The 27,587-nt window shown below is 45.3% G+C and overlaps 1 protein-coding gene and 1 pseudogene across 2 annotated transcripts in view; one reads left to right on the forward strand and one right to left on the reverse strand.

The window, feature by feature from the left end:
* PDE4A (phosphodiesterase 4A) overlaps window positions 1-27,587 on the reverse strand; it is a 490,104-nt gene that overhangs the window by 207,882 nt on the left and 254,635 nt on the right. The window lies entirely within an intron of this gene.
* On the forward strand, window positions 2,568-2,683 carry LOC149441188 (U2 spliceosomal RNA; annotated as a pseudogene).

Raw genomic sequence — 27,587 nt, forward strand, 5'->3', positions numbered from 1 at the left:
GGGCCGGGGGTCAGTAGGGGGCCCCATGAGATGCCCCTGGTACCTTTTTTCATAGGCTTTTTTGAGTTTGGGCAAGGACACAGGGGCCCCATGATCCCCTATTGCCCGGGGGCCCCATGAGTTGTCAGTCCGCCCCTGATCACACCCATTCCTTCCTTCTATCTAGGTTTGCAAAGGCATTTGATACAAAAAGTGGATTCATGTAGATCATCTATTGAGAAATTCATTTAAAGGGAAGTGTTTGTGCAGCTTCTCTCTTCAGACAAAAGATTCTATAAATGAGACGGGAGATGAATACAAGGTGCCACGCCGATTCTTCACGTGTTCTTATTTACAGTAATAAAATTGTCGCAAAGGCGGAGTTACACTTTAACACGATTCTGACACGGTAAGAGGGCGATAAACGAAGTGCAGACAAAACAAATCACGTGGCGCCCTCTACCTGCATGTTCTGTATGGAAGATAACATCACGTGGGGGAGGGGGATACAAAAAGGTCACATAGTGACACTGTCATTCAGGATGAAAAAAAAGATACAAAACAGTCCAACCAAGAGAAACAATGAAGGAATAAATAAAAATGGAAACATCCATATGTAGACTCTGCACCCCATAGAGGATCTAGAGGAAGAACAAGAGAAGTCTTAGAAAGATTGGTCCTATACAATATTCCTTCCCCAATGGGAAGATCACACCACACACATCACACCACACACGTCACACCACACACGTCACACCACACGTCACACCACACACAGATCACACCACACACACGTCACACCACACACGTCACACCACACGTCACACCACACACAGATCACACCACACACACGTCACACCACACAGGTCACACCACACACGTCACACCACACACGTCACACCACACACATCACACCACACACGTCACACCACACACGTCACACCACACACATCACACCACACAGATCACACCACACACGTCATACCACACAGATCACACACATCACACCACACAGATCACACCACACAGATCACACCACACAGATCACACCACACACGTCATACCACACACGTCACACCACACACGTCACACCACACACGTCACACCACACACGTCACACCACACAGGTCACACCACACACATGACACCACACACGTCACACCACACACATCACACCACACACATCACACCACACAGATCACACCACACAGATCACACCACACAGATCACACACATCACACCACACACATCACACCACACACATCACACCACACAGATCACACCACACAGATCACACCACACACATCACACCACACACATCACACCACACACGTCACACCACACACATCACACCACACACGTCACACCACACACATCACACCACACACATCACACCACACATGTCATGCCACACAAATGACTGTAAACGGTGTAGCGGGTCCATTTAATACATGGAAAACAATTTGCATGCATTTCTGATGATGAAAAAAGGCTCCGGACAGCATCTGGACATGGAACAGTAAAAAAACGCTTCTAAACGCAAACGCTTATAAATGTGGTTAGCCGCATTTACACGTGTTTGGTGTTTGAAACGCAGATAAAATCTACTCCTGAACACAAGTTTTGTGCGTTCAAAAAATGACTGTAAACGACGATGTGTACATGCACACATAGGAAAACATTAGGGAGCGGGGGGTGGACTGACCATTTGGAAACTCGGGTACTGCCTGAGGGCCCGGGGTCAGTAGGGGGCCCCACACGTCACACCACACACGTCATGCCACACACATTACACCACACACATCACGCGACACACGTCACGCCACACACGACACGCCACACACATCATGCCACACACATCATGCCACACAGGGCTTATTTCCCACCTGAACACTTCCTAAACGCGTTACAAAACACACAAAATTGCACGGAAACGCGCTGCAATTGCATGTTGTGCTGTCTTCATCCGAGATCCCAGGATGCATGCGATCCAGATATGCGTTTTTGCACTGTGTTTCTGGTGAGTAGGCAATCTATTCATATCACCACAACGGAAAACCGGATTACACCTACAGTGTTAGAAATCTCATTGTGGACTGAGGAATCCGTATTTTGATGTTACAGTGGACTCATTTTTGTTTATATTTTTGTGATTAAGATTTATTTTTATATAGCGCTGCACTCCTTGTTTTATGATTAATTGTTAATGACACCCCGAGCACGGGTAGCAGACATGCGTTTTGCAAAGTTTGTCACTCAACAAATGCATTACAATCAGGGGCAGACTGACAACTCATGGGGCCCCCAGACAATAGGGGATCATGGGGCCCCTGTGTCCTTGCCCAAACTCAAAAATGCCTATGATAAAGGTACCAGGGGCATCTCATGGGGCCCCTACTGACCCCGGGCCCTCGGGCAGTGCCGAATTTCCAAATGGTCAGTCCGCCCCTGCTTACAGTCACGTCCATACAGGCAATACAAAAACGACCCGATTCTCCACAACTGAAAAGGTTCTGGAGCTATTTTGGCCATTTGTCACATGTAGGGCAGCCCATTCCAGTGAATGCAACACGTGTTAACGTGTGAGAATCGCTTCTCGGCCTTTTGGCTAAGATCAAGTGTAGTATCTGTTCTTATCAGTGTCCAGTGGGGGTGCTCCCGACCATTCTAGCTTTGCGGGGATGGCTGTTGTATAGTACCCTCACTGGTATGATGGGGGTCCGGAAGGCTGGACCGGAGGGACAGAAACCAGGGGGCGCCACGATACGCTCTGGGACCTTGGGAGTAATTCCTCTGGGAAAGCTGGAAAGACCCAGTACCTCCTGATTTGGACGGATCTACCTTGGTCTGGCCTGGGGCTGGGGACGCAAAAAGTCCGCAAACTCAGTGCCCCCTGGGGAAGACGCTCTCAGGGGTGTCACTAGTAACACTTGGGTGTGGGACCCCACGGTGTGAAGATGACACATGGCCACTGTTTTTCACTTCTTTTTGCACAGCGCCCTAAGGACCAGGTCTTTTGGCTAAGTCCGGGGCAATTTTTGCTACGGGCCTCAGGGCCTGGTCTGTGCACTATTAGGCACGGTACCACTTTTTTATTTATTTATTTATTTATTTATTTAAACCACTCCCACGTTTTGTCACTTTTTCTGTTCTTATGTGTGTGTTTTTCACGGATGGAGGGTGTGGGTCCTCGGGCCTTACCTGAAGTCTAGGGGGAGGATGTGTGGCCATACGGTTCCTTCCTCCCCTGATCCCTAGGGGGTTTTCTCTTCGGGAGAACCCCCTTGCCTAGTACTGGATGTCCGGCTTCGGCTGGGCATAAGGAACGGTGGTCCACCAGGCCTTTTGGCCAGGAGGACCAAATGGGAACCTTGTCCCTGTCAGGAGCTTCGTGCCCGGGGGATCGGGTGAACGGTCCAACCCTTTCGGGGGTAGGACAAACACACCCCTAAGTGCACTTTTTCGTGTGGTGTTTTGCACTTGCACATTTTTTGTGAACACTTACGGGTTTTTCGTTGTAGTTTGCACGTTTGCGGACTTAAAAAAAAAAAAAAAAAAAACGTGTTAACGTGTGAGAAAGGTGCAAAAAAAACCCTGATACCGCGAGAAGGAACATGCATTCCCACTACGCTTAGGTCTGAATGGGGCTTTAATGAGCATTTTCTTTTCCAATCGATCTCTTCCAATAGGAATAATCGATCTGTAGTCACTTGCCGATATATATGTTGCGGTTTGCAAGTGGTTTACTAACTGAAACTATCAGACATAACCCCAGTATTTGTTTTTAGCCAGCATTTCTCTTTTGAATAAAAGTGATCCCAGTGGTTGATTAGCCACTGGATCACTTTTAGAAGCAGCGGGAGGGGCTGGCTCGCCAGGGATCTGATTCTGCGGTTGCTGGTCACAGAGGTGAGGAAAGACCACTTCATCTTTCCTCACCTCTATGATATAGGACAGCAGTCTTCAAACTGCGGCCCTTTGCTTGACATTATCTGGTGCTTGGAGCACTATTCCTCCCACTGACACCAATGATGGAGCACTATTCCTCCCACTGACACCAATGATGGGGCACTATTCCTCCCACTGACACCAACAATGGGGCACTATTCCCCCCACTGACTCCAATGACGAGGCACTATTTTTCTCCTTGACACCAACAATGAGGCACTATTCCTCCCACTGACACGAATGACGAGGCACTATTACCTCCACTGACATCAATGATGAGGCACTATTCCCCCCACTGACACCAATGATGAGGCACTATTCCCCCCACTGACACCAATGATGAGGCACTATTCCCCCCACTGACATCAATGATGAGGCACTATTCCCCCCACTGACACCAATGATGAGGCACTATTCCCCCCACTGACAGCAATGATGAGGCACTATTTCTCCACTGACACCAACGACGAGGCACTATTCTCTCCACTGACACCAATGATGAGGCACTATTCCCCCCACTGACACCAATGATGAGGCACTATTCCCCCCACTGACAGCAATGATGAGGCACTATTCCCCCCACTGACAGCAATGATGAGGCACTATTCCCCCCACTGACACCAATGATGAGGCACTATTCCTCCCACTGACACCAATGATGAGGCACTATTCCCCCCACTGACACCAATGATGGGGCACTATTCCTCCCACTGACACCAATGATGAGGCACTATTCCTCCCACTGATACCAATGATGGGGCACTATTCCTCCCACTGACACCAATGATGGGCACTATTCCTCCCACTGACACCAATGATGGGGCACTATTCCTTCCACTCACACCAATGATGGGGCACTATTCCTTCCACTCACACCAATGATGGGGCACCATTCCTCCCCCTGACACCAATGATGGGGCACTATTCCTCCCACTGGCACTAATGATGGGACACTATTCCTCCCACTGACACCAACGATGGGGCACTATTCCTCCCACTGACACCAATGATGGGGCACTACTCCTCCCACTGACACCAATGATGGGGCACTATTCCTCCCACTGACCCCAATGATGGGGCACTACTCCTCCCGCTGACACCAATGATGGGAAACCATTCCTTCCACTGATACTAATGATGGGTCACTATTTCTCCCACTGACACCAATGATGGGGCACTATTCCTCCCACTGACTCCAATGATGGGACACTATTCCTTCCACTGATACCAATGATGGGGCACTATTCCTTCCACTGACACCAATGATGGGGCACTATTCCTCCCACTGATACCAATGATGGGGCATTATTCCTCCCACTGACACCAATGATGGGGCACTATTCCTCCCACTGACACCAATGATGGGGCACTATTCCTCCCCACTGACACCAATGATGGGGCACTATTCCTCCCCACTGACACCAATGATGGGGCACTATTCCTCCCCACTGACACCAATGATGGGGCACTATTCCTCCCCACTCACACCAATGATGGGGCACTATTCCTCCCACTGACACCAACAATGGGGTACTATTCCTCCCCAGTGACACCAATGATGGGGCACTATTCCTCCCACTGAAACCAATGATAATTTCCATCAACTGAATTCAAGCAAAATTGATCAATTTAAAATAAATGATTCTGATTGCTCCGGACGGAAAAATAGATCAACAGGAATTATTAAGTGCAAGGCACATCTAGCAATCTTTGGATCTTCTGTTTGGATAATAAATCTACTGGAAATCCCATTGTATGTAAATTGTTCTGTGTATGGCCACCATGGGAGTGTATGAATTCTATAAATATGGGGGGTGGGGGGGGGTGATGGTAGAGAGGTGTGTGATCACATAGTACAGACAGAGAAGTGCTGCCTATGGTGGAGCACGTGGGGACGGTGACGTGGGTCTCTTGGCTCTGTTCAACTTCCATTCTCTCCTTAGGATCTCACAGTCCAAGTTTTACTCTCAGCCAGAAAGTGGGTGTGGTTTCCAGACAGTAACTCCGCCCACCACTATGTGAGCTTACTTTAAACCAGGAGAGGGGAGTGCAGCTGTCAGTGTCAGTGGAGGTGAGTGCAGGGATCAGGAGGACATTGTATACAGTGTGTGTGTATATATTATGGTGTAGTATATATATACATTTATTATATGGTGTAGTGTGTATATATATATATATATATATATATATATATATTTATTATATGTATTCATACACACGTATGTAAGTGTGCCGTGCTGTGTTCTCGTATAGATGGCGGTTCAGCTCAGCATGAGCAAAATCTCTCTGATAGTTTCCATTGCAAAATCTGAAAGAATTATATTTTTTGGCCGATAGCCAGCTGTATCCCCCGGGCAGCACAGTGGCTAAATGGTTAGCAGTTCCACCTGGCAGTTCTAAGGTTGTTGGTTTGAATCCTAACCACGGCACCTCCTGCCTGGAGTTTGCATGTTCTCCCTGTGCCTGCGTGGGTTTCCTCCGGGTACTCCGGTTTCCTCCCACACTCCAAAGACATGCTGGTAGGTGAATTGGATCCTGTCTAAATTGGCCCTAGTATGTGTATGTATGTGAGTTAGGGACCTTAGATTGTACACCCCATGAGGGTTAGGGACTGATGTGAATGTACAATATATATGTAAAGTGCTGCGTAAATTGACAGCACTATATAAGTACCTGAAATAAATGAATAAATAAATATGGTGTGTGTGTATATATATATTATACAGCCAGTAAACCCCCAGCAGGGGCGGACTGACCATTTGGAAAGTCGGGCACTGCCCGAGGGCCCGAGGTCAGTAGGGGGCCCCATGAGATGCCCCTGGTACCTTTTTTCATAGGCTTTTTTGAGTTTGGGCAAGGACACAGGGGCCCCATGATCCCCTATTGCCAGGGGGCCCCATGAATTGTCCCCCAGCATGTTATCCTATGTGTCCATACACACATTGACTGGAATCAGCGTTTTTTGGCTGGAAAAAAAAACAGGACTAGTGGGTTTCCAGAGGAGATTTTTAGCTGTAAAAGACTCTAACGCTGAATAATGTGGCAAAACACAGTAAAACACGGTAAAACGCTGCAAACTGACATTTTTGGACTTTTTTGGCCCCCCCAATTTTTTTTTTTGGTTGAAAAAAACGCTAAAAATCGCAAATGTGGAAAAACGCAGGAGAAAGCAGCTAATCGCAGCAAAACACTGCTAAACGCTACTGCAAAAACAAAACAAATTTGAAAAACTCACATTTTTAATGTGACTTTACACAGCTAACGTTACCAGCGCTCTCAAAACGTCCCGTGTGCATGAAGGCTAAAGATGACCATACACTATACAATCTGATTGTACAATCTCCTTTCACTTTGTCAACAACGACGTCCTGTACAGGCCCGTCCCAATGGATAGAATCTGATTGGATTGCATAGGTAAGTCCCCATATTACATCATTTTTGGAAATGTATGTGAGCTTGTACAAGGATATCAGATTGCAGTGTGTATGGCCACCTAAGTCTAGGTTCACACTTATGCGGGTTGCGTTTGAGCCATTTCTGCATTGCGTTTTGCGTTGCGTTTTGCTTTCTTGCACTTGAGTTTTTGCCACGTATTGCAGTTTTTTTCCCCCATTTTTTCTTGTTGCTAGGCAGATTTAAAATGCATCAAAAACGTGGCAAAAACACAGCAAAAATGCACTACTTGCTTTTCTGCAGCATTTCTGTTGAAGTCTATAGAAACAAAAATGCAACTTTTTGCGTTCAAAAAAGTCCCTGACCCTTTCCAAAAAATGCACTGGGTAAAAACGCACAGGTGTGAACATGACCCATAGGAAATCATGTAAAATGGACTGTACTGCGTTTCTGCAAAACGCTGCAGAAAACGCTTGTGAGGTTCTGCACTTTACACAGGTCCACCTCTCCTTACAGAGTTACATACCGCCACAATTTTTTAATTTATTTTTTTTTATGGGCAACTGACAATTTTCTCTCTAGCTTTTTTTGTACTGAGCGCTGGAGTGCAGATTGGGAGTGGGGGGGAGGGGTGGCATGCTTGTGGCACTGATAGGGTTAATCACTCACTGGAAATAGCTGAACATACTGCTGGGACAGATACAACAAACAGAGGACACTGCCACCATCTACTGGTCACATTAGGGAAATGCATGAACATTTAATGTGACATACTATAATACAGTATGTGCTCCAGAGCTGGCCATGGGCTCAGACAACACTGATGGTTTCAATCAGTTTGAAAGCGGAAAGAAAATAGAATATTCTCAGTCTAAGCACACTCTGGCTCCCCTTCCCAATCTGCCCCCCTGGTCCTTTACACAAGCATTCACCCACAAGGCGCACCGCACATCAATGAATGATATGAAAGCATCAGGGCTGGGATATGTTGAGTAATACAGTCATTGAGAAGCATTAATCAATGTAGCTTTTAATGAAAAGGTATGCTCTGCAGCGACGCTGTGTATCTTATAAATGTTGGTTAGCAATTCAGCATCTTGGCCAGGCCTTTTGTCTCAAAGATTAGGTGCAGGTACCCCCCCCCCCTTCTGAGTCATCCCTTGTCTCCGACCTCTACCCACCTCCGAGCACCGTCCCTTGATTCCACCCCCTTCCCACCTCCGAGCACCGTCCCTTGATTCCACCCCCTTCCCACCTCCGAGCACCGTCCCTTGATTCCACCCCCTTCCCACCTCCGAGCACCGTCCCTTGATTCCACCCCCTTCCCACCTCCGAGCACCGTCCCTTGATTCCACCCCCTTCCCACCTCCGAGCACCGTCCCTTGATTCCACCCCCTACCCACCTCCGAGCACCGTCCCTTGATTCCACTCCCTTCCCATCTCCGAGCACCGTCCCTTGATTCCACAACCTTTCCACCTCCGAGCACCGTCCCTTGATTCCACCCCCTTTCCATCTCCGAGCACCGTCCCTTGATTCCACTCCCTTCCCATCTCCGAGCACCGTCCCTTGATTCCACCCCCTTCCCATCTCCGAGCACCGTCCCTTGATTCCACCCCCTTCCCACCTCCGAGCACTGTCCCTTGATTCCACCCCCTTCCCACCTCCGAGCACCGTCCCTTGATTCCACCCCCTTCCCATCTCCGAGCACCGTCCCTTGTTTCCACTCCCTTCCCATCTCCGAGCACCGTCCCTTGATTCCACAACCTTTCCACCTCCGAGCACCGTCCCTTGATTCCACCCCCACCCACCTCCGAGCACCGTCCATTGATTCCACCCCCTACCCACCTCCCTGTACTGCCCCTTTTAGAGGATACAGAACAAGTATCATTTTGTGCTAAGTAATTTTTATGAAATTTGTTAATACCAAGAAATGAAGTAAAAAAGATCTCCTGCAGCCATCAGCAATAGCTCCACCAGCAATAAGAGATCCCCTCAAGAACAATAGCCCCCCAGATACAACAGACCCCTTCACAACAAAAGTACCCCCTTGCAACAATAGATCCACCACAGAAATAATAGACCCCCTCCAGCAACAATAGATCTCCCAGCAGCCAGCAACAATAGACTCCTTCCTCAAAAGTAGATCCTTTTCAGCAACAATGCCCCCCCCCCAGGCAACAACAGACCCCCATGCAACAATAGATCTCCTAGAAGCCAGCAACAATAGACTCCTTCCTCAAAAGTAGATCCCTTTCAGCAATAACAGACCCCCCAGCAACAATTGACCCTCCACAGCAACAATAGATCTCCCAGTAACCAGCAGCAATACAATTTTGAAAAAAACAATATTTTTGAGTTTTTGCTATTAAAAATGTCAAGTAAAAACATTTTTAAAATCAAATTTCATCATAAATTTAGGCCAAAATGTATTCTGCTCCATGTGTTTGTTACAAAAAATCTCAATACCTGTAAATTAATTGGTTTACGCAAAAGTTATAGTGTCTACAAATGGCGGTATAGATACTGGAATTTTTATTTTTTTCATACTAATGGTGGCGATCACTGACTTATGGCGGGACTGCAGAGGGCATTCTGACACTGGGGGGGAACTGAATGACTGTCACTGACAACCCCAGGGACACCAATACAGTGATCAGCACTAATAAAAAGCACTGAGACTGTACTAATGGCACTGGGCAGGAAGGGGTTAACATCTGAGAAGATCAAAGAATTAACTATGTGCTGTGTTTTACTATGTAAGCACACTGCTTTGTATGGCTCTGCTATGCAGAGCAGTGGTGTATTTAGGTTTCGTGCTGCCCTAGGCAATACAAACATCGGCTCACCACCACGGAGAGACCCTGACACTGACCAACACCCCCATGAAGAGAGCCTGACATTGACCAACACTTCAGCCCTCCCGCCCACCCAAGAGAGCCTTCCACTATCACTGCCCCCCATACACTGGCAACCCCACCCAGGCGAGAGAGAGAGAGAAGAGGGAAGAAACTCACCTTCACAGCTCCCGGAAACCAGAGTCAGGCTCTGCATTCACCATCAAGAAGCCTGCAGCCTCTCTCAGATCCCACCTGGTCCCAATGCTGCGTGTTTCCCTTCTTTCATTCCTTCTTTCGGGGGGCTGTGCTGCCCCCCGTGAAAAATGCCGCTGCCCCACTGAAAAATGCCGCCCTAGGCAAATGCCCTGTGATAAATACGCCCCTGGTGCAGCGCCATACAAAGCAGCAATGCTGGAGCTGACAGGGAAGAGGTCTGTATTGTTTACATACAGACCTAACTTCTGTCACTGTTCCTCGGCGATCGCCGAGTGCCGGCGGGGAATCTCTGGCCAGGACCCGGTGATCTACAGCGGTAGCTGTCAATGGAAATCCCCTACCTGGAAATACAAAATCACACATATATACAGTATATATATATATATATATATATATATACACACATACATACATGATTTTGCGCAGTCCTGCTGTCCTGCAGCAGCTGTTCTGCTATAGAGCAGTAGGGAAGCAGTTAAAATGCAGCAGAATTGCACCACATTTTGGGGTGCCGTTATGAATAATGACCCCTAAATACACATCATGCGTTTTGTCACAATTTGGAATGGCAGGCAGAATTAAGGTGATTTTGCCCATGACTACAAATCCTGCAATTAGGAACAGGGCCTAACGGGGGCACAGACATCAATAACAAGCTGACAGGTGTTTAAATCCATCTCCGCTCCATCCAAAATCTACAAAAAGTTCTACTTTCCATTGACTTTTGTGGCACTTTGCAGGGCTGCGATTCAAGCTGTCCATGGGAACCTTTAATATTTAGATGGTCTCACAAAGTTTATCAGTGAGAGCAGATGCCGGATCCTTCCTCCTGTGGGAACAGACGTGTGTAGGAGGTATGAACACATGGACGGCCCCAGGCACTACGAGTACGTGAAGTTTGTTTTCCATGTGGGCCATGTATAAACTTTCACTCCTATGGATGACGTCAAGATTCCGATTTTTCCCAAATATGACACGAGGCTGTTTACAGTTCTTCCCAACACAGAAATACTGTAGGTGGTAAACTCCAGATTTTCATAGAGGACCTTGGGGAAGCATTGAAGAAAGTGATGGAGTCTTCCGTAACAAGCAGATGACGGCTCACTTCTTCTCTATAGTAGTAGCTGAAGGATAAAGCGGAGCTCTTGGCAAATCCATTACATTCTCAACACCCCACACATCATCCTGGCCCAGGGGCGGACTGACAACTCATGGGGCCCCCAGGCAATAGGGGATCATGGGGCCCCTGTGTCCTTGCCCAAACTCAAAAAAGCCTATGAAAAAGGTACCAGGGGCATCTCATGGGGCCCCCTACTGACGGCAGTGCCCAAGTTTCCAAATGGTCAGTCCGCCCCTGTCCTGGCCCCATCCAGGGGTGGACTGACCATTTGGAAACTCGGGCAGTGCCCGAGGGCCCGGGGTCTGTAGGGGGCCCCATGAGATATCCCTGGTACCTTTTTCATAGGCTTTTTTAAGTTTGGGCAAGGACACAGGGGCCCCATGATCCCCTATTGCCCGGGGGCCCCATGAGTTGTCAGTCCGCCCCTGGCCCCATCGATCAAGGTGGCTGAAGATCCAGAACTCAGAAGAAGACTAAAGCTTGCCATACACGTGTAGATTTTTGGCCGGGAATATTCGTAAGAAAAGTCGTACGGAAATTCTTTGCACATTCAATGAATGTCATTCAAAAATTGTCTTTTGCCTTTAACATGCGATTTTAAAATGAACGTCATTTTTTTTTTTTTTTTCTACAAACGTTTTTATTAGGAGATAGACAACCAAAACAGCACCACTTCATGAAGAATAACATACAACAAGAAAAAAAGGCACATAAGTAAAAAAAACTGTCTTGTAAATCAGAATCATAGAAAAAGAAAGTTGGAGCACATGAATGAGGTAGGCAGTAATATATACTGAACAAGTTCACAACCAACAAAGATACAATGCCAATAAATGTATGATAACCCATCATTCTAACAATAAATGCCGATATGACTTCCAACCATCCCATTTTCTGCCGAATAACTGCATCCTAGCTGGCAATGTATATTGAATGCGTTCCATGAGCATCACCATATCAACGCTACACAAAACAGAGGACAAAGGCACTGCTGGTGACTTCCAATGAAGAGCAATGTCCCATAGGGTAGAGACACAGATAGTAGGAATTAGCCTCGTTATGTTGACCGGGATCCCCAAAATGGGAGAACCCAATAAACAATTTTGCAATGAAAAATGAATGTAATTTCTGAACAATAACCATAGAAAATTCGTTTGATTGAGAAAAGTTTTCCTTCCTGCCCCTTCCGATTTACCCGTCACTGCTGTCCAAAACGAACATCGATTTGATCCCACTAACGATGAGAAAATCAGACGAATATCCTTGAAATGAAAATTCTCGAATGAAAATCTATACGTGTATGGCCAGCTTCAGTAAAGATGTCAGAGCCGGCAAGGGACCGGGGGTGGGGGGGATGGGGGTAATGAGTTAAGTTGTGCTTTTGCCTTAAAGCATATCTCTAGACAAGGGGTCTCCAAACTTCCAAAAAGGGCCAGTTTGCTGTCCTTCAGACTTTAGGAGTCTAGACTGGGGCCAGTGGGAGAATAAATTGTTCTGGCATCAGTTGGAGTAAATAATTCCTTATCATTGGTATTAGGGGAGTAATAGTGCCCCATCTTTGGTATCAGTTGGAGCAATAGTGTCCCATAATTGTTGTCAGTGAAAGGAATAGTGCCTCATTATAAGTATTAATGGGAGGAGTAGTGCCCCATTATTGGTGTCAGTGAAAGGAATAGTGCCTCATTATAAGTCTCGATGGGAGGAATAGTGCCCCATTATTGGTGTCAGTGGGAGGAACAGTGCCCCATTATTGGTGTCAGTGAAAGGAATAGTGCCTCATTATAAGTATCAATGGTAAGAATAGTGCCCCATTATTGGTGTCAGTGGGAGGAATAGTGCCCCATCATTGGCATTAGTGAAAGCTATATTGCCCCATTATTGGTGTCATTGGGAGGAATAGTGCTCCATCCTTGGTATTAGTGGGAGGAATAGAGCTCCATCCTTGGTATCAGTGGGAGGACTAGTGCCCCATCATTGGTGTCAGTGGGAGGAATAGAGCTCCATTCTTGGTATCAGTGGGAGGACTAGTGCCCCATCATTGGTGTCAGTGGGAGGAATAGTGCCCCATCGTTGGTGTCAGTGGGAGGAATAGTGCCCGATCATTGGTTTCAGTTGGAGGAATAGAGCTCCATTATTGGTTTCAGTGGGAGAAATCGTGCTTCGTCATTCGTATCAGTGGGAGGAATAGTGCTCCAACATTGGTGTCAGTGGGGAGGAATAGTGTTCCATCATTGGTATCAGTGGGAGGAATAGTGCTCCATCATTGGTTTCAGTGGGAGGAATAGTGCTCCATCCTTGGTATTAGTGGGAGGAATAGTGCTTTGTCATTGGTGTCAGTGAAAGAAACAGTAGCACATAGTCAGTGTCATTGCCATTGCCAGGAACTGCATGGGTTTATCTGGCCCTTGAGGTATTATTCCCCCCAGTGCTACCAACAAAGACCAGATAAAAGCATGCAAAGGGCTGCATTCAGCCTCTGGGCAACACTTTAGAGACCACTGCTCTAAACCAAACTGCTTTATTTAAGGGTTTTTTCTGGGTAGTCCCACTGTAAAGGTTTTATTGCTGCCTGTGTCCTCACTTGGAAGATTTGCCTCTCTTTTTGTTCTGCTGATTATTGTTGCCAAAAAAGAAAGAAACATTTTAGACTTCTCCAGAACAAGAGGAGAGGGGAAACCTTCTAATGGGCACACCTGTCTATCTAAGAGGAGAGGGGAAACCTTCTAACAAGGACACCAGTCCATCAAAGAGGAGAGGGGAAATGTTCTAATGGGGACGCCTGTCTATCCAAGAGGTGAAGGGAAACCTTCTAATGGGACACCTGTCTACCTAAGTCAAAAGGAAAACTTCTAATGGGGACACCTGTCTATCCAAGAGGAGAGAGGAAACCTAATGGGGACACCTGTCTATCTAAGAAGAGAGAGGAAACCTAACGGGGACACCTGTCTATCCAAGAGGAGAGAGGAAACCTAACAGGGACACCTGTCTATCCAAGAGGAGAGAGGAAACCTGAAGGGGACACTTGTCTATCTAAGAGGAGAGCGGAAACCTAACAGGGACACCTGTCTATCCAAGAGGAGAGAGGAAACCTAACGGGGACACCCTTTCTATCCAAGAGGAGAGAGGAAACCTGAAGGGGACACCTGTCTATCCAAGAGGAGAGAGGAAACCTAACGGGGACACCTGTCTATCTAAGAGGAGAGAGGAAACCTAACGGGGACACCTGTCTAAGAGGAGAGAGGAAACCTAACGGGGACACCTGTCTATCCAAGAGGAGAGAGGAAACCTGAAGGGGACACCTGTCTATTTAAAAGGTGAAGGGAAACCTTCTAATGGAGATACCGTTCTATCTAAGAGGTGAAGGGAAACCTTCTAATGGGGACACCTGTCTATCTAAGACGAGAGGTGGAATTTTCTAATGGTAACACCTGTCTATCTAAGAAGCGAAGGGAAACCTTTTAATGGGGACATCTGTCTATCTAAGAGGCAAGGAGAAACTTTATAATGGGACCACCTGTCTAGCTAAGAAGAGAATTACCTTTACAATGAGAGATCGCCTCTAACTTCCTGTTCCGCATCTCTGAATCAGAAGGTATAGGGAAATTTCCCCAATGGTAACTAAACAGCAAACAGAAAATAAACTAGCAGGAGTTATAACCCTTCCCTACATTATCCAAAACTACAGAAAAATGTTAGGCTGTATATATACTTTAAATCTATCTCTATATGGCCTTCCCATAATCCTTTGCAAGGTAGATATCAGGATGGAAGTGAGAGGTTATGCCCTCTACTGCCAATCTAAAGCAGCCTATTGATGAGTCAGTGGGCTAAACGCAAAGAAATTGATCCGATTCCCCCATCCACACACTCGATGTGAATGGAGGAATCCTCCGTGCTGAGCCATGGTATTTTGACAGAGAGGAGACTTCCCCGCCATCAGAATACATTAATCAGCATTGAAGACTATAGCCATTGGTATATATTCACCTACATTTGCTTATAACTGTTGTGTGCTCACTGCATTGATCCCAGGACTATGCTGCTGAATCAGCTGAACGCATCTGCAATATGAAAGATAGTGTTCTGCAACTCTAATGATGGCTTTACACGCCTCGATAAATGATTTTATTTATTTCAGGTACTTGTATAGCACCATCAATTTACGCAGCGCTTTACATATATATTGTACATTCACATCAGTCCCTAACCCTCAAGGGGTGTACAATCTAAGGTCCCTAACTTACATTCATACATACACATACTAGGGACAATTTAGACAGGAGCCAATTAACCTACCAGCATGTTTTTGGAGTGTGGGAGGAAACTGGAGTACCTGGAGGAAACCCACACAGGGAGAACATGCAAACTCCAGGCAGGTGGCACTGTGGTTGGGATTTGAACCATTGACACTAGTACTGCCAGGCAGAAGTGCTTTTTTGATTGATCCAATAGGATTAATCAATTTATAGTCACCAACCCAATCGATCAGTAAGCTACATACAGTGAATTGGATTTCGATCAACTTTTAAGATACACTCATGAGTTATCAATTGCATCTCTGTTTCCACCATGTAATCTCGCAATCTGATTGATCAACGTACAATCATATTAGTGAACAAAGTATCTCAGTGCTTCTGATCAATGCAAAATAATTGATCATTTTCCACCCTGGCTGATCGACTCAGTTTAAAGGAATATGATGTAAATGGCGTCTACATCGATCAGAAGGGCAGTTATGGCTATTCGATTGTTTGTGGATTTAGTGATTTTTATACAATCACCCATCGATCGAATAAAAAACTTGCATGGCAACCATTACAGTTAAAGCCTGGGCTGCAATCTCATTGTGCCCACACGGATTTGCTTCCATGCTTAGCATGGCCAGTCTGCAAAAGCAAAAAAGAAGGAATGGTACAATCACCGGGCATGTCTATGCAAAAGAAGAGATAAAATGGGCAGCACAGTGGCTAAATGGTTAGCACTTCCACCTGGCAGTTCTAAGGTCGTTGGTTCGAATCCCAACCATGGCACCACCTGCCTGGATTTTGCATGTTCTCCCTGTGCCTGCGTGGGTTTCCTCCAGGTACTCCGGTTTCCTCCCACACTCCAAAGACATGCTGGTAGGTGAATTTGCTCCTGTCTAAATTGTCCCTAGTATGTGTATGTATGAATGTAAGTTAGGGACCTTAGATTGTACACCCCTTGAGGGTTAGGGACTGATGTGAATGTACAATATATATGTAGAGCACTGCGTAGATTGATAGCTCTATATAGGTACCTGAAATAAATAATTAAAATAAAATAAAACAAAAGACTACAGCTTCATACACAGAAAGGAAGATGCATATCTGTGATGATAAATTTCCAGGTAACCACATGTCATTCCCAATGAATGCAATCATCATACTAGTACTGTGCTTTTCCAGACACCCCGGCTCAATACTCACTCAGCCAGACTTTTCACTAATGGAGATGATAGAATTTATACCAGCAGCACAAACACTTCACTGAAAGTACATGAGGCATTACACAGCATCTAGCATCCAGGAGCCATCCTCTCATAGCGCCATCCAAACCCTAACACAGCTCATAAGATGAATGTATGCTGCCATCTTGCGGCTGTAAATGGCACTGCAACATTCATGTCTTCATTACAAACCTTTAGGCCTCATGCACACTGGACATTTATAACGCTGCTTCTAGGGGTATCTGCCAGTTTTTTTCATCCTTTAAAAGCCCCTGCATGTTAGCCTATGTGTTCATGCGCACATTGCGTTTAGAGGCAGAGAAACACCCGCTGCCAGCATGTCCATGAGCAGCAGAAAAAAACGCTTGACATGTGTAAACGCATGTAAACATGCATAAATCTGTCTAAATACAAAATAATGCATGAAGCATTTATTTTGAATATTAATTCATTTCAATGGCCAGAATAAATGATTACATGCGTTTACAAGTGTCAAGCGTTTTTTTCTGCCAAAACGAAACTGTCAGGAGGGGAGGCATTTAGGAGAAATGGCCACAGTCCAGTAAGACATTATAAGCCTTCCTACCAGTGGTGTATATAGGCTTTGTGCTGCCCTAGGAAACACAACAATTGCCCCCCCCCCCCCCATGAGAAAGCGAGAGAGTTCAAAATGTGTGTTTGTGTATACAGTTGTGTCCAAAATTATTCAACCCCCACTGAAATTGAGTGTTTTGGCCAGTTTGACATTGCTTTTGATCATTCAGTCATCTTGCTTACATTTACATTAAAGAGGCACTTGTAGGTCAGACAAATATAACATAACAGTTATAATGAAATAACCACAAATGTCTTTTCTGTGCTCACAGCATTATCAGTTTTATTCAACCCCCAAGTGACATTCAATCTTAGTACTTAGTACAGCATCCTTTTACAGTTATAACAGCTTTTAAACGTGAAGCATAGCTTGACACAAGTGTCTTGCAGCGATCTACGGGTATCTTCGCCCATTCTTCATGGGCAAAGGCCTCCAGTTCAGTCACATTCTTAGGCTTGCGCACTGCAACTGCTTTCTTTAAGTCCCACCAGAGGTTCTCAATCGGATTTAAGTCTGGTGACTGCGATGGCCACTCCAAAATGTTCCAGCCTTTCCTCTGCAACCATGCTCTAGTGGACTTGGAGGTATGCTTGGGATCATTGTCCTGTTGAAAGGTCCAACGTCTCCCAAGCCTCAGGTGTGTGACGGACTGCATCACGTTTCCATCCAATATCTCCTGGTACTGAAGAGAATTCATGGTACCTTGCACACGCTGAAGCTTCCCTGTACCTGCAGAAGCAAAACAGCCCCAAAGCATGATTGACCCTCCACCATGCTTCACAGTAGGCAAGGTGTTCTTTTCATCATAGGCCTTGTTCTTCCTCCTCCAAACATAGCGTTGATCCATGGGCCCAAACAGTTCTAATTTTGTTTCATCAGTCCACAGAACACTATCCCACAACTTTTGTGGTTTGTCCACATGGCTTTTGGCATACTGCAGTCGACTCTTCTTATTCTTTGGAGACAGCAAGGGGGTACGCCTGGGAGTTCTGGCACGGAGGCCTTCATTACGCAGTGTGCGTCTTATTGTCTGGGCTGAAACTTCTGTACCCACATCTGACAAATCTTTTCTCAGTTCCTCAGCAGTCACACGGGGACTTCTCTCCACTCTACGCTTCAGGTAGCGCACAGCAGTCGAAGTCAGCATCTTCTTTCTGCCACGACCAGGTAGCGTTTCAACAGTGCCCTTTGCCTTGAATTTGCGAATGATGCTTCCTAAGGTGTCTCTTGGTATGTTTAACATCTTTGCAATCTTCTTATAGCCATTGCCCTTCCTGTGAAGAGAAATCACCTCTTCTCTTGTCTTCCTGGACCATTCTCTTGCCTTCACCATGTTTGTAACCACACCAGTAAATGTCTAGAAGGAGCTGAGTATCACAGTCATTTTAAAGCTGCCTAATTGGTGCTTATTATGCTTGATTGCTGCTCGGTGACATCCACAGGTGTTTTCAATACCTGATGGAAAGCACCTGTATGAACCTCTGTTCTTCAGAGTGGTAGTCTTTAAGGGGTTGAATAATTGTGGCAATGAAGAAACCACATAAGAACCATTTACTACTGTATTACATAAACAATTGATGTCATTTTAGTTGCATTTGGGTAGTTACAACGTCCTTGTAGGATTTGATTCTGAATACAATTCCAAATGTACACTATAGTCCCTAAACCCCTTTACAGCATTGGGGGTTGAATAATTTTGGACACAACTGTATATATGATTCCCTCTCTCTCCTTCTTTCTCACCCTCTCTTTCTCCCTCTCTATTCCCTCTATCTGTCTCCCCCCTCTCTGTCCATCTCCCCCCCCTCTCTCTCTTTCTCTCTCCCCTATCTATCTATCTATCTATCTATCTATCTATCTATCTATCTATCTCTCCCCTTTCTCTCCTCTCACTATCTCTCTCTCCCCTCTCTGTTCCTCTATCTCTCTATCCCTTCCTCTCTCTATTTCTCTCTCTATCTCTCTCTCCCCTCTCTGCCCCCCCCTCTCTCTGTTCCTCTCTCTCTCCCCCTCTCTGTCCCTTTCTCCCCCCCTCTCTCTCTGTTCCTCTCTCTATCCCCTCTCTCCCTCTCATCCCTCTCTCTCTCTGTTCCTCTCTCGCTCCCCTCTCTCTCCCACTCCCCCCCCTCTCTCTCTCTCTCCCCCTCCTACTAGCACATATTCCCCCCATTCCTTCTAGCAAATACCCCCCCCAAATCCCCTTTACACTTCCTAGAAAAATTGGAGAGGAAAGAGCGAGGAGGAGGTGAGCTGTGTTGTGTTCTCTGGGTTCTCCCTCCTGTCGTCCATGCAGCACATGAGACAGGATCACTGATAGATAGTATGGGACTGTATACACACACAGTATGACTACCACCCTCTGCCCACATTTCCTGCTGCCCATTGATGAGCAGCCCTTGGAGGAGGTAGGGGTGGTAATCAATGTGTGTGTGTTTGTGTACAGTCCCATATGATCTATCAGTGATCCTGTCTCATGTGCTGCATGGATGACAGGAGGGAGAGCCCAGAGAACACAACACAGCTCACCTCCTCCAGACTCTTTCCTCTCCAACACTTCTCCTCTCCTTGCTCCGGGCGTTCCCCTGGTCCCAGCTCTGAGGGAAGGAGCTCAGCAGCCATTCAGGAACACCAGGGCACCCCCTTGATCCGGCCAGGTCTGTCTCTCCCTTCAGCAACATAAAGCCGGCAGGAGGGAGAGGGGGAGAAACCGGCTTTCAGCTGCTGGAGGGAGAGATATACAGGGCATCGTTCTGACACTGCCCTGCCCCACCACACTGATCCTCCTGCTGTCTGGACCACCTACAGGAGTACTGGTGGTACCCCTCAGATGGCGGCCCTGCATGGCTCAGTTCACTGCTGCTCACCAGGTCCCTTCTTCCAGGGGGCAGTGCCACCGCCCTAAAAATTGCCACCCTAGCCTGACTTGCCTCGCGATAAATACACCGCTGCTTCCTACCGCACCTTGCATTTTTCACCTGCATAAGATGTGCATTGATCATGAAGTTTCATGGTGCATTGGAGCATGGTGTACTGGAGCATGCATGGAGCATTTAGAGCTTGAATATTAATTCATTTCAATGGCCAGAATAAATTATTATTATAGCCAATAAAATTAATTAACGCCCCAGCGTCTTACGCGTCTAAACGTGTTACACGCATTTACAAGTGTCAAGTGTTTTTTCTGCCAAAACGCTGCTGCCAGGAGGGAAGGCATCTAGGAGAGATGGCCACAGTGGCCAATCAGCATGAGGTCTAAAGCCATTAAAACCTTCCTATCGCACCTTTCATTTTTCACCTGCTTAAGATGTGCATTGATCATAAAGGTTTCGTAGTGTCATGTGATGCAGACTACAGTAAAGTAAATCATCACATTCCAGTGTCAGAAATTTGTTTAAAACACAAACCTTATGGCATAACACTGCACAGGTTCAAGCATGACCTCTGTCTGTACTCTGAGAACTGACACTTCCTGTGAAGAAACTACATATCCCTCATTCCCTGGGGCTCTGAGGTGAGTGCTGGTGCAGGTGCAGTAATTAGATCTGACACAGACAAGCAGGCAGGGCAGTGAAGGGAAGAGGGGCATTTTCCTCAAATTAGCACTGCCACATTTGTAATGGCATGGATTTGATGCTGCATGACCCGGAAGAAGAAGTTTCCTCTTCCTAAGGGAATAGAGACAAGCTAGGTGAATGATTACATGGACGTAGGGGAATCAATCAGCCACAGGGATGAGCTCAGGCTTGTTTAGATATGAGTTCGAACCCACTAGAACTATCCTGCCGGGAAGATGTCAAAGCTGACAAACTAATCACAGGTGACAGAGACTTAGCCCGCCCCTGCACAGCAGCAGCACATATGAAAGGGGCATGTTTATGTGCAGCCACTTATGATTGGCTGTCAGCTTTGTCAGCTTCCCGGCAGGATAACTCAGATGGGTTTGGACTTATTTCTGAACATGCCTAAGCTCATCCCTGATCAACCATGACACTACAAACTGCAGCAACCTGTGAGCCCATTATTACAAGGTAAGGCAAACAAACAGCACAGGGAATAGAACTACACTAATACCTAGTTAAAACAATGAAAACATTTAAAAGTGTACAATATCTTTAAGGACTGCTGCACAAGAGCACCCACAGAAAGCACCCAATTGTATGAAAATCGCATTAAAGGATAAGTTCACCTTTAAAAAGAAAATAATAAATGCACTTTTTTTTTTTGCAGGTAAAAAATTGTGCATTTACTATTTGTTTTTAGGAGCCTGGAAAGCATTGCTGATCGCTGGTGCTATGCAGGACTCCTGCAGACTGTCAGTGTAATCTGTCTGTACATCGTAAGTTTCACAGTGTGGGAAGAATCAATGAACTACCACAGCGCTCATCGGCACTGTGGTAGTTCATTGATCTTTTGACAGTGCCTTGCCACCCATAGTTGATTGCTTCATTTTCACTATCAGGAACTGAAATGCTCCAGGAAAGCTCTTTTCATGCTGAGCTAATCAAAATGACCACAGCTAATTACAGCTGAAAGTCAAATGGGTTTGTGTGCCACTGACAAAGCGATTAGCTACACATGATTGAGTTTAGGAGGGGGTGATCCTTTTTTCAACTCAGTGATTCTGTTTTTGAATTAAAAAAAAAAAAAATTCTGACATAGTGGTATTACCCCATGCTACTCCACCTATATTTAAACTACAGCAGCTGTGACTACAACCAATGATGATAATATAGTATAATGTCCAATTTGCAGAGTGCAGAGAAGTACAGAACACAGATTTCTGATTTTATATATATATATATATATATATATATATATATAATGTAGTGAGGAAATCACATTGTATGATTTTTAAAGAATTTATTTGTCTTGCACTGCTGAACATAAGTATTTGAACACCTAAGAAACAGCAAGAATTCTGGCTCTCAAAGACCTGTTACTGTGCCTTTAAAAAGTCCACCTCCACTCATTAATCTAACTTAGTAGCACCTGTCTGAGCTCTTTAAAGACACCTGTCCACCCCACAGTCAGTCAGACGCCAACTACTACCATGGGCAAGACCAAAGAGCTGTCAAAAGACACCAGAGACAAAATTGTGGACCTCCACAAGGCTGGAAAGGGCTACGGGGCAATTGTCAAGCAGCTTGGTGAAAATAAATCAACTGTTGGAGCAATTGTTAGAAAATGGAAGAGGCTAAAGACGACTGTCAGTCTCCCTCGGACTGGGGCTCCATGCAAGATCTCACCTCGTGGGGTATCATTGATGATAAGAAAGGTGAGGAATCAGCCCAGAACTACAAGGGAGGAGCTGGTCAATGACCTGAAGAGAGCTGGGACCACAGTTTCAAAGGTCACTGTCGGTAGAACACTACGCCGTCATGGTTTCAAATCATGCATTGCACGGAAGGTTCCCCTGCTCAAGTCATCACATGTCCAGGCCCGTCTGAAGTTTGCCAATGACCATCTGGATGATCCAGAGGAGGCATGGGAGAAAGTCATGTGGTCAGATGAGACCAAAGTAGAACTTTTTGGTCTAAACTTCACTCGTCATGTTTGGAGGAAAAAGAAGGATGAGTTGCATCCCAAGAACACCATCCCTACTGTGAAGCATGGGGGTGGTAACATCATGCTTTGGGGGTGCTTTTCTGCAAAGGGGACAGGACGACTGCACTGTATTAAGGAGAGGATGAATGGGGCCATTTATTGTGAGATTTTGAACAACCTCCTTCCCTCAGTCAGCATTGAAGATGGGTCGTGGCTGGGTCTTCCAACATGACAACGACCCGAAGCACACAGCCAGGATAACCAAGGAGTGGCTCCGTAAGAAGCATTTCAAGGTTCTGGAGTGGCCTAGCCAGTCTCCAGATCTAAATCCAATAGAACATCTTTGGAGGGAGCTGAAACTCCATGTTGCTCAGTGACAGCCCCGAAACCTGACAGATCTAGAGGAGATCGGTGTGGAGGAGTGGGCCAGAATCCCTGTTGCAGTGCAATCCTGGTCAAGAACTACAAGAAACGTTTGACCTCTGTAATTGCAAACAAAGGCTTCTGTACCAAATTACTGATTTTCTCAGGTGTTCAAATACTTATGTTCAGCAGTGCAAGACAAACAAATTCTTTAAAAATCATAAAATGTGATTTCCTGAATTTTTTTTTTAAATTCTGTCTCTCAGAGTGGGAATGCACCTACAATGTGAATTTCAGACCCCTCCATGATTTCTTAGTGGGAGAACTTGCAAAATCGCAGGGTGTTCAAATACTTCTGTTCCTCACTGTATATATATTTATATTAAATGTTATGCACCGGGCACATACAGATTAAACTTGGTGAAACGGATTGTTGGTGGGTGTAACATTCAATCTGTAGACATAAGGGGTGCAGCAAATATGTCTGCATAGCACAAGCTTTGGATATGGGTGCAGTAATTAGGATTTGGGACTCTAAATGTACCTCCTTGGGTATGATATCAAAGAGTATAACAATTCATAAAAGCAATTATTTTATTGTAGACATATACATATATCACACAACAAACATTCTAAAACACTTATAGAATCAATAGTATGGCTTGAAATGTAACCATGTATCTGAACATAGGATCCAAGTTTAGAATGGCCGACGCGTTTTGCGGAAGACCCGCTTCCTCAAGGCCTTGGATCTTTTTATACACAAACTTATGTTCACATGTGCAGCAATGTATATGTCTGACGGCAATCGCCTGCAGAGTCCCTGGGGAGGGACTCAATCATGGAACAATATGGTTTCAACAACCCTTTCCAGGGCCTGCTTTAATATCAAAATCTTGAAACTCAACAGTCTTCAAGAGCAGAAATAAACGTCACTAACAACCCACCTCCATTGTATTATTGAGTCTATAAAAGCCATATATTCCCTCTAGGGACTGAATCACATCCACATATGTGAATCTAGAATTCCAGTCCAATTAGCACACCACAAGCACTTGTAAAGCACATGGTCAAAATGACGACAGGATAGCAAAAGCTTCAGGGAATGTTAAATTTAGCATTTTTAAACATTTTTCAAAGAAGTTCATATTTTTTTCATACACTTATAATGAGGGTATTTAGGCAAAGGATATATTTATTTGATTTCCTCACTTATTATGATATGATGGACATAGGGAAGCACTGAGCAAACTGGAGATTACACTAGTGATCCTGCCACTGGTAACAACTCACCAATACCAGGACGGCTATGTAGACAATATATACAGTGGGGCAAAAAAGTATTTAGTCAGCCACCAATTGTGCAAGTTCTCCCACTTAAAAAGATGAGAAGCCTGTAATTGGCATCATAGGTAGACCTCAACTATGAGAGACAAAATGAGAAAAAAAATCCAGACAATCACATTGGCTGATTTGGAAAGAATTTATTGCAAATTATGGTGGAAAATAATTATTTGGTCACCTACAAACAAGCAAGATTTCTGGCTCTCACAGACCTGTACCTTCTTCTTTAAGAGGCTCCTCTGTCCTGCACTCATTACCTGTATCAATGGCACCTGTTTGAACTTGTTATCAGTATAAAAGACACCTGTCCACAACCTCAAACAAAACTCCAAACTCCACTATGGTGAAGACCAAAGAGCTGTCGAAGGACACCAGAAACAAAATTGTAGACCTGCACCAGGCTGGGAAGACTGAATCTGCAATAGGCAAGCAGCTTGGTGTGAACAAATCAACTGTGGGAGCAATAATTAAAAAATGTAAGACATACAAGACCACTGATAATCTCCCTCGATCTGGGGCTCCACGCAAGATCTCACCCGTGGGGTCAAAATGATCACAACAACGGTGAGCAAAATCCCAGGACCACACGGGGGGACCTAGTGAATGACCTGCAGAGAGCTGGGACCAACATAACAAAGGCTACCATCAGTAACACACTACGCCGCCAGGGACTCAGAACCTGCAGTGCCAGACGTGTTCCCCTGCTTAAGCCAGTACGTGTCCGGGCCTGTCTGAAGTTTGCTAGAGAGCATTTGAATGATCCAGAAGAGGATTGGGAGAATGTCATATGGTCAGATGAAACCAAAATAGAACTATTTGGTAGAAACACAACTCGTCGTGTTTGGAGGAGAGAGAATGCTGAGTTGCATCCAAAGAACACCATACCTACTGTGAAGCATGGGGGTGGCAACATCATGCTTTGGGGCTGTTTCTCCGCAAAGGGACCAGAAAGACTGATCCATGTACAGGACAGAATGAATGGGGCCATGTATCGTGAGATTTTGAATGCAAACCCCCTTCCATCAGCAAGGGCATTGAAGATGAAACGTGGCTGGGTCTTCCAACATGACAATGATCCCAAACATACCGCCCGGGCAACTAAAGAGTGGCTTCGTAAGAAGCATTTCAAGGTCCTGGAGTGGCCTAGCCAGTCTCTAGATCTCAACCCCATAAAAAACCTTTGGAGGGAGTTGAAAGTCCGTGTTGCCCAGCAACAGCCCCAAAACATCACTGCTCTAGAGGAGATCTGCATGGAGGAATGGGCCAACATACCAGCAACAGTGTGTGCCAACCTTGTGAAGACTTACAGGAAACGTCTGACCTCTGTCATTGCCAACAAAGGATATATAACAAAGTATTGAGATGAACTTTTGATATTGACCAAATACTGATTTTCCACCATAATTTGCAAATAAATTCTTTCCAAATCAGCCAATGTGATTGCCTGGATTTTTTGTCTCATTTTGTCTCTCATAGTTGAGGTCTACCTATGATGCCAATTACAGGCCTCTCTCATCATTTTAAGTGGGAGAACTTGCACAATTGGTGGCTGACTAAATACTTTTTTGCCCCACTGTACTTATCTGTTTCCATGAGTCACTTCCTCGATGGCCAGAAGAGCAAGCCACCATTGGCGAGTGATACTCAGTGAGTCGCTCATTCAAAAGGCAATGTAACGACGCATGGAACCAGGTATGTACTTTACTCCTCATAGTGACCACCTCGCTGGAGTGTTCTCACCGGTGACATGGCCTTAGGTAGTAAAATTTGTTTGCAGCATTAAAAACGTAATAACTGGCAAAAATCACCTCACAACCATTCCACAACTATGTTCTCTGGAAAAAAACACTCCTTTTACACACATCCTATTGAATGTATTTCATGCAGCACTGTATTGCCACAAAAAAACTTTTTGTTCTAGATATAAATGATGATATCTTTTCTGACAGATACAGGTAACTTACCTTGTTCTAGAAGTACCCTGACAATTCTAGAGAAAGGTGAACCTACCTCCACTAGAGTTTATAGAATAGACAGCGTCTCTGTAACTAGGTGTACATCAGTTGTGCTCCAGAACAGAGAATTTTGTAGTGAAAAGAAGGTCGGGATGCCACTTACCTATAAGAAAAAACAGAAATCAAAATTTAATCAAAGTGTCCATTGTGACAATTTTACATTATATTTAGTATGATATCACAGTTCACAATACAGAGTTTTCTTAAGGTACCATATAAAGCAGATCCTTGTGCACATCCTGGCCAGCAGTAAGAATTTTAGCCGAACTGCCTTTAATTTGAGCCCAGAAACAGAAGATCTTCTCAGGTCTCACGAAAAAAATGGTCAAATCAAGAGACAGGCTTTGGATGGATCAAAAGCAAAATGTCACAATGGGAAAAATGCTGCTCTCCCTGGGTAACATATACACCTCCCTCGTGTTTTTTGTTTTCTCCCCCACAACTCTGTTTAGACACTAGGAGCGGGAAAAGATAGAACTATGTATGCTCAAGTTAGATTTTCAGTTGGAGCTTACACAGATCTAAAGACTCTTCCCCCTTAAATTAATATTAACAGCATAATCAAAAAAAAGCAATAAAAGGGTTCAAATGATTATTTTACTGGAGAAAATGTTGCTACAGGCTCCCTCCAGTGCTCATCAAGTCTAAACGTATGGTTAAGTAATGGGACGTTTAGCCAGTCTGAACTCTGACCATCCCCTTCTGGTCCTGGGCTTTTTAAATATATGACCAGTACTGGAGGAAATCCAGAGCAGAACTTTCTCC

Source organism: Staurois parvus, unplaced genomic scaffold (assembly GCF_062004578.1).
Source record: "Staurois parvus isolate SC_StPar_1 unplaced genomic scaffold, SC_StPar_1.0 ptg001014l, whole genome shotgun sequence".
Taxonomy (NCBI): Eukaryota; Metazoa; Chordata; class Amphibia; order Anura; family Ranidae; genus Staurois; species Staurois parvus.